Below are 9182 nucleotides of genomic sequence, written 5' to 3' on the forward strand. Positions count from 1 at the left end.
ATGTAATTCATAATGTAAGGATTGCAACATAAATGTTTTGTCTTTTTCTATGAAGATTACTTATAAATACTTTCAGCTCACTTGTCGTTACCTTCTACTTCACTTTCTATTTGTACATAATTTACTAAATATGTATTATAAACATGTTGTAAACTAGTTACAGGTGATCTTCAAAGACGGACTGAAAAATGAGAATTGGGTTATCCTGCTTTTTTCTTATTGGTGTTATTTTTTCAGTATTCTGAAAACTTGCGTCAATCCCTACATTTGGATAATTAAAAAGTACATGGAAACTGCTGCTTTGAGATCTTTTGCAGTTCTGTTGCCAAAAAAGCCAAGACTCATGTAAGCTTTCCTCATTCTGCCCTGTGGCATCAGTTGTATCTTTGAAGTAATGTTGATTTGAAGTCACCACTACAAAGCAAGAAAATTGCCATTTTTGATCCTCAAAACATCCAAGGCTAAATGAGGTAAACCAATAGCTTTCCTTAAGACACCAGTCTTCCTCTGGCACTTGAAAACAAAGCTATCAGTCAACAGAAATCTTACACACATATAAACAAAACTCATACTTTCTCCCCTTCCACCATCTCCAGACACACCTGGTCATATTGGTCATTTTAGTCCAGTCTAAAGGAAGTCCATATGCAAACAAAGGCCTTGCTCCTGCAAATATTTACATGTTTAATTTCTAAACTAATTTGAAGTCAATAGAGGTACACAAATCTATGAAGCTATTCATGTACAGAAGTATTAACATGCATAACAGAATGAAAAAGGCAGATTCCTTGTAGCTCCTTTGAGAGGAAGACAAGGGAATTTACAGTATTATCTATTGTCATTTGTCGCCGGGATACAGGATAATCAAGACCGACCTTCAGAGAGGGGTCCCGGAGAGGAAAATGAACTGCGCCCTTTGTTCTTGTTTATGACTTTTTTGTCAAAATACAGTTTTATTCTGCTTATTTTTACAAGAGGAATTCGGGTTGTATCTGCTCTACCCTCTCCCCTCTGTCTGCCCATGGTGAGAGAACAAGAGAAGCATCACAAAATATTAGGTATTTTAGTTAAATTATTTCATTGCATTGGCATGTAGTGTAGTTAAATACTAAATGAACAAATAAGAGATCTTTATTAAAGTTGACTTGATTGAGGAAAGCCAGGCTGTCTCCTCTTTATACTGGTTGCTTGTGCAGAGACGTCTGATTGTGATTGATTTATAATCAACCTTCTGCAGGGAAAATCTCATCACATTTATCACAAAAGTAATGAAAAAATATTTCTATAGCTTGTAATTGCTTACATTGTTTCTAATCGCTCATTTATATAAAGAAGGGATTTACATTGGTTATATTATTATCAATTTTAATAAGCCTAAGCATAAAAAATCACCAGTTAGGTCTTAAACTAATGAGATTTGTTCAAAAATAATGAGATTTGTTCAAAAATAATGAGATTTCAGACATTAATAAATTAGGATTTGACCTCTGGGGTATTTGTCAATGTGTACATTCAAAATTTTAAAACTCTGAAACTGAATCCAAAAGAAACCACAACTCTATCACATGAATAGAAATATAAGTCTTAAAATAAGGCACTGAGCGATACTGATATGATAAAAACAAAATGGCTCTTTATGTGGCTTTATGCACACTGCTATATTTCATCCATAGCGGGAAAAAGCTTTCTTATAACAAAGAGGAGTAGATACCAGATTTCATGTATAATTAGCTGGTTTACAATTGAAATAATTTATTCTGCTCTACGTGACAGCGTCATTTAAGTCTCTCTGTAGTAGCGTTCCCTGTTGACAATGCTACAGCTAAGCTTGTGTCAGCATTTCAAAAATAAAACCTTTAAACAAAGGTCGTGACTCATTTCTGAAAGTTGCTCTATGATAAATCAGGACAGAAGGCATATTTTTGGATGATACAAAAAAGTAATCTAGCTGTTTTGGAGACTGGAAGGCAAAGCTTTTACATAGAGTCGTACATAAGTGAAGCTGATCACAAGGTCCAACAGGGTGCTGGCAAAAAACTATCAGTTTTTCATGACTGCACTCCTTTTTTGCCATGGATCAGTAGTCCTCGATTAAACCAGCGTGTACTTCGTGCGCTTACTTTTCATAAATATTTCTCTAGTAGTTTAATACTACCCCTCCCTCTATGTTTTCAAAATACTAGCTAAGGTCTAAATTGCACAACTGTCTTCGATTGCAGCTTTGCATTCGTGCACCAGCTAGGCCAACTGTCGCAGGAGACACACACTGAACTTTTATACACTTATTACTAACTGCACATGCAGGAGCCTTTTTGTCATTTGATCAACAGAGGATCTCTTACTAGTGATTTCATTCTCTGTGCAATTATAGAATATATGCTGCCTGGTTATGGAAAGAGGCACATCTTAAGCAATACGGTCAGTTTAATCATAATAATTTGATTTTTTTTTTTTAACTTAGTACTTGCAACTTATAGCATAACTTGATTGTACATCAAAAAAAATATCTTTTTTATTCTCCTACCTACCATCTCTTTGGTCCCGTTAATTCATATTTCAACAAGGCGTTCAAGGCTTTTCATCTGAAGAACTCTTCTAATCTGGATACTCTATATCCAAACTTGCCACCAACAAGGAAACTTGTTCCTTGTACTAAGAGTGACATTCATAAACAATGGTAGGAGGAAGTACAGATTTTCTTGACTTACAGTCACCCAACATAGTTGGGGTACAAGAAGTTAATAACTTCAAATTAGCTCTTTGAATTGTAAAGCATCTTGTACAAACATTACTTTAGATTGCTTTTCTGTCATTTAGAGCAAGAAGTTAATCCAATATCTACAATCTCTAGTTTTATAAGGGAAATGGCAAGATTTAGACAGGTAATCTAAGAATTTATTTACCTTTCTTTGTATCCAGGTCTGTTTATGTCAGGAAAATAATGTAATTCAACATGCTAACACTATGTCATTTGTCATGACTACTAGAGTGATGAAATTTTACTGTTTCCTCATTTTATTTTTCTAGCCTAGAACAGGATATATTTCAGTTTGAGAAACTTTCCATATTGAATTTTACACAGAAAACTTGAAAATATTATTTATATAGACCCTCAGTAAGTTCTGGGCAGGTCCTGCCTATTTCCTCTGCCTCAGATTATCTCCCCCAGGTCTCTGCACCTTTCCCTGTTGGTGTATTCTTCTCAACTGTGTCTGTGTGCATTTAGTCTGGGGACAGTTTTAAGACATTAATCGATTTGTGGCAAAAAAAGATTTGTGAAAAGGCTGATCAGTATTTTCCTTTGGTAAAAGAACTTTTAAGTCCTTTCTTGGCTTTAAAAAACATGTACTTGAGCTCTTTGGAAGGTGTCACATGTTTCATTTTTGCTGTGAAATGTCTGAAGCAATTACAGACACCACCAGAGAAATTAATCTCATTTAACTTTTACATATGCGATGCAAATGTTGATAACTAAGGTGCGTCACCCAGGGCTTCCCTCGGTGGTCAATGTAGAAGAACAGGTGGGTTTAGGGCATGAATCACCCGGCCTATTTTCGACAAGGATTCATTAAATTTTCTAGGTACGCCAAAGGGTCTACTTGTTCTACTGGAAAAGTAGGAATAAGGGTGGCAGTGAAACTATACGGCCAGTCTGGGAAGAGCGAGCAGAGAATTGAACTGCCTGTGAAGCAACAGCAACAGTTTTATGATACGTTTTCAGGAACACTACAAACAAAGTTATAATAATTCATAATATATGGAATAAATGTATTAATATAATTTATTTAAGCTGCTAAGAATTTTGCATGATTGCTGCATGAAATGGCTGCCTAAAAGCATGCCATTCTCTTTCAGGGATTAAAAGATTGATCATCTTTACTGGAGAGAAAATATTAATCCATTTCTTAGAAAATTTTTAAAGAATGGCAACAAAGACCCGTGCTGAACATTGATCTGAGAGCGTTTCTCTTCCATCTTTACAGCATCAGCACTGGAACTCGTGTTATCTAACTTTAGATGTCTGCAGTACTGATGTCTGAATCTGAGCTAGTTCTCCAGACTGAGTCAAAGCAGTGTAACTGACAATCCCAAGGTTTAAAGATATGACTACACGAGAAAGTATGCTGTCAGCCTACAACAGCTGACACTGCAACACCAGAGTACATTTATACATAGCTGCTCAGCCTGACGCAGCCCAGCTTCACCAAGTGTGGTTGTACTGGGTGGAGCCACACGAAAATGTGAGGAGGTCTCCCTGTGCAAACTTGTACTCCACTCCTGTGCAGATTTTTTCCAGTGTCAAAACATAAGAATCAGTTCCCCACAATTCTCCATTGCATATTCTAAAATACAGTTTTTGCTTTTCTTTTAAATCTGTGCTTTGCAATTTCTTGCTGCCATCAACGTGAGATCTGTGAAAGGTAACGTACCTTGCATTTCTGGTTTGCATATCTCTCATATATGTGGAACTTAAGCAACTCCTCCTAAAATGGTGATTAGTGATGGGACAAGAATGACGAAATTTTGGGGAGGAGATAAAAATAACTTCATATCATGGAATAATGTTTCTGAGCCTAAAAAAAAACACACCAGAAGGTGAAATTGTGTGTTGCAGAGTTTGGGTGACTAGCAGTGGATGAAGAAATTCAGAGTGAAGAAGGCCACATAAAAGAAATTGTATGCTGAAGAGGTACTGGCCCTGGCCTTCATCAAAGAGACACCAGAGTGAGAGCCACTTTGATGACAGATAAGCAAATAGCATTCGTGCTCTAGAAGTTAGCAACACTAACCTACTTACCAGACAGTGGGCAATCAATTGGGCTGGAAAATCCACGGGGAAAACAGTTGTTGTGCAGGTCTGCAAGATCATTAAGCATCTCCTACTTTCTTGAGATTATGAATCAGGGTGGTGCCTGGGGAACAGAGGAATCCGAAGTGGGGGATGACGAGGTTGTGATATAGGGAAATAGGTTGGACGCATCCTGAGTCTGCATCCTCTGAATACAAATGGACATATTTGTCCATGATGTAAGCCTTGGCTGGTGAAGAAAGATGCACAGTCCTTACAGGAAACATTTTTCTTTGACTTTTTTTTTTTTTATTGAAGAGTAGATAGTAAAACTTAACCTTTGTTTTCCAAATGCAGAAACCAAAAAGAAGAGAGCCAACATTTGTTTCAGCAAATGCAAGGTGACTTTAGATGATTTACTTAAAATTCACAAGTAACGCATCCTATTAAGCCTACTCTGAGTGAAATTGTAACTGTTGCGTACTTTTAGTTCAGATTTTGTGAGGCCTGCTTTAAGCAATAGGGAAAGCCTGGCCATAGATGGAGTAGGTTGAGTAGGCAAACATCAGGTTAGTCACTATGGCATTGTTTGGTTAAAGGAAACATTAGATCCCTGTAGAGTTGTGTTCTCAGGAGGGCTGTTTGCTGATAGTCAGTTTTCCCATTATTGACCTTAGAAACAATAATCAGTTTCAAATTAACTGCATTCATTCCTGAATTCTCCTCGGTTTGAGGTCAGAGTCCAGAGGCTGAGGAAGGGTTTGGAAATATCCAGGAGCATAAGAACGCACTTTGGAAGCAAAGAGAACATACAGCACTGATGCAGGGTACTTCTAGAGGGTCCTCCTCGTGGTGCCGCACACGTGATCACGATGCACGCCTCAAGGAATGGAGCTACAGAACAAAAGATCTTCCAAACCAAAATACTAATGTGGATGCACTCTCTGTATGGCCAGAACATTTTCCCTGAGGTTCTCTCCCCCTCTTTCCCCCCTCCCAGGAGTTCACCACTTCAGGCCCCGCTTTCCTGGCAAGAACTGCCAGGGAAGCACAGTGCCAGAGCAGCCAGCAGCAGGAACCACGTTTCCCGCAATAAGCCAGGAAGGACAAGTAAAGGGCAAGACAGATTGGGCTGCCTGGAGTTAGAGACAAGGTGCATGGACAGCTGGGGCATCTGGGAAGGAGGAGGGAGCTGGGAGCCAGAACTGAGGGCCCTAAGGAGTAGGGTGTTGTACAAGGACATGTGCTCAAGCTTTAAATGCAAGTGTTTTTACAGAAACTTTTGCTATTCAGTCAGCTTTGTCATTCATTACAAAGAAACACCATTCTTATGCTAAAGAAACTGCTGGGGTTTGATTGATTTAACATAAGTATATGAGCACTCAGTGTAGTGGTAATATACTCTGCAGTTTTCCATTCTCAGGGAGAAGAGCTGGATTGGTACTATAGACAACTTCGCAGGAAGATAATTTTTTAATTTAAATATGCTTACTGAAAGCAAGCAAACAAAAAAACAGTGATTGAGTATGTACATGATCAGGAATTGATCAATGCTTTGTTGGGTTGTTAGATTAATGAGCTAAACCTGTTAATGCTAAGGCAACCGTGCCTTTTTATAGCTAGCCAGTATGGTTTCTGGACAGGTAGTCAGATTTTTGCTAGTTTCCCTGGTTGGGTTGTCAAGCTGGTAAAGAGACGGCAATAGCTGCTGTTCGCAGGGAGGACCAGGAATTACAACTCTGCAGCCATGGACATTTGAGAAATTCCAAGGAGGAATTTGAGCCCGAGGGAAGGCTTGTTTCTTTTGCCCCATGACTCCTAAACTTGCTGTCTAAAGAGCTGATTGATAACAGATGCACCTATCTGCCTTTCTGTTTTGCTTGAAGCATGTTGTTTTTCAGCACTAGGATTTTTCCTGTGATCTCCCCAGGATGTTCTCCCTCTGCCATGTATGCTCCTGGTCAGCATTCTCTGTGGAATAGAGACTCTGGCAGTTTATTATCCCTTGTTTAACCCGTTTTCCACCTTAATCTGCATCAGTCCTTCAGCAATTATGGAGGCTGTGTTTTTCTAGGACCCTCTGTCAAAGGGGAGACTGTTAGATTTTCTCGGTAACAGGAAGGAGAAGGAATTTGGAAATTCCTGAGACTTCTTTCCCTGCAGGAAGGTCTGTCTCCTTCCAGACAGCTTGCTCTGGGTAAAGGCATTGCTGCAGGGATGCTGGATTGCTGGGGATTGCCTGTGAGTCCTACGAAAGGGGAAGATGATACAGGGGATCTTAAAGTACGAGAGCTGGAACAATGTAGTCAGTGTTAAACTTTGTATGGGAATCAATGGTTATGACCACCATAATGTCCCCAACAGTGAGAGGCCCAGGTACACACAGTTGCAGGTTCCCAGCCATATGTACTGGGAAGATCCAAGGGCATGTCTTCATGCAGTGAAGATAAGAAAAGCATGGGAAGCTAAGAAAATTACGTGGAGGGATTAATAAGGATCCAGGAGGATAAAAAGGCCATTTTTCTATGGGTAAAATACGCATTCTGAGGAAATCAGAATTTTTCCCTCATCTGAAAGCCAAAGAAAAGCAAGCTACGATAAAAGCCTGTTCCTTTGTTATGCTAAGCCAGAGGAGAAAAGAAAAGGCTTTTCTTTTTAAGAGAAAAAAGTCAAGTGCAAGCATTGCCACAAAGGAAAAAGCATACCTTTTAAAGTACAATGCAGTAGGACATCCTTGAGCTCCTGTCCCCTTTCCTTGCTGTACTCACCTTGACTTTTTGGGAATCAGTCTCTACTCCCACCCTGTTTCAAAGAACCCCTGGCTCTCCACACAGATGCCTGCCCTGCCTTAACACTCTGCTCTCTGCTTGTTCTTCAGATGGGGTTTTTGTTCTACTTCAAGTGTGAGTTTTTGGGGGGAATTACATTATTCAGGCAACACAAAAGATGAGCTTTCACATCAGTTTGGCAATGGAAATACGGATAAATATGAAAAAAATTAACACTTTAATTGTGGTAATGTATGAACATTTTCGTTATAGGTTCAAGAGAATAAATAAAAAGCAACTCAGTGCTATGGCATCCCTGTGGAGGTCAACCAGCAGAGCATATTCTCTAATCTCCTCTCATGCTTCTCATGATGACATATTGATTAAAAGCAAATACATTTATGATCAATAGACAGTCTATCTGTCAGTCATTGAAAAATAAATGGTAGGCCCTTCCAAGACCTGCTGTACCCGAGAAACGAGAGGTACAAAATATTCCTAAACTTGAGCAGGGCCTTTGGCTTCTCGAATTACATCCAGCTTCAATAGAAACTGCAGCTATTAATGGGCTCTCACGTAATACAAGAGAATTACTTGAGCAGGATTGTTTATTCCCAATCCTACCGAAAGCTCTGGGTGAGCCCAGTTTAGTCAGGTGTTAAATATGATTAACTGCAGTGGCTTTGGGTGGCTTAACATTTTGTTTCCAACACCTAGTTTCTTACAGTTCCGCAATACATAAGGCAGTCTGAAGATAATACAGCTATTGATTTTTTTTTTAAATGAGACAAATGCATTTAATGGAAAACACCAGTATATAAAAAAGCAAGAGTATGTGTGATTATTATCAGTATATAAGATAATGTACTAAATATAACACAGAAGTAGCATTCTCCATATGAGACTGAAGTCATTAATTTTGCCATGTAATTGCAACTGATAATAGGGGGACTATGCAAAAGTAGAAACCATTCTGAAAAATATATCTACACACATCTTAGGTGCTACACTTGATCAATCAATAGAGGCAACAAATTTCTTGTTCTCTGGATTTCATGCTAAATTTCTGGAAGACACAACTGGCTCCCATACAGCACCTTAAGTCTGTCAGTTAAATGACAGACTATCTTCTTGTCTAATCCTACCTCCAACAGGACGTCTTTCAAGGAATGGGAAAGCTTGTGCACAAATTTGATGCTCTGAACATTGGGTTTGTTTAGCTCTTCTGCGGCATGTCGCTCCCTGTACTGATTTAACACACCATGTGAGACTTTATGCAAATGGGTACCAGGTATTTATGTCTGTCAGGGACACACCTTGGGCCAGCTGCTGAGTGTTCCCGCATTTTCTGCATAAATGCAGTAGCAGTAGCAGATAGGCATCTCATGGAGATAACGTGAAGGCTCAGGATCTGCGGTCTCTGGTACAGCACAGCCACACGTTGATCTGCTTGAAGTCAGGGCAGTGAGAAACGCAGTCAAATGCTCCGTGCCAGGAGCTGAGATCATCTATTTTGAAAAAAAAAGGGATATACCACTCCCTTATTTTCTATCAACAAGGACGATGGTGCAAGGTGGCCTCGACTATGAAGAGTGCAGCGACAATGGGATCTACTGCAGCCTACC

Source organism: Vanellus vanellus (genome assembly GCF_965231255.1).
Source record: "Vanellus vanellus genome assembly, chromosome: 3".
NCBI lineage: Eukaryota > Metazoa > Chordata > Aves > Charadriiformes > Charadriidae > Vanellus > Vanellus vanellus.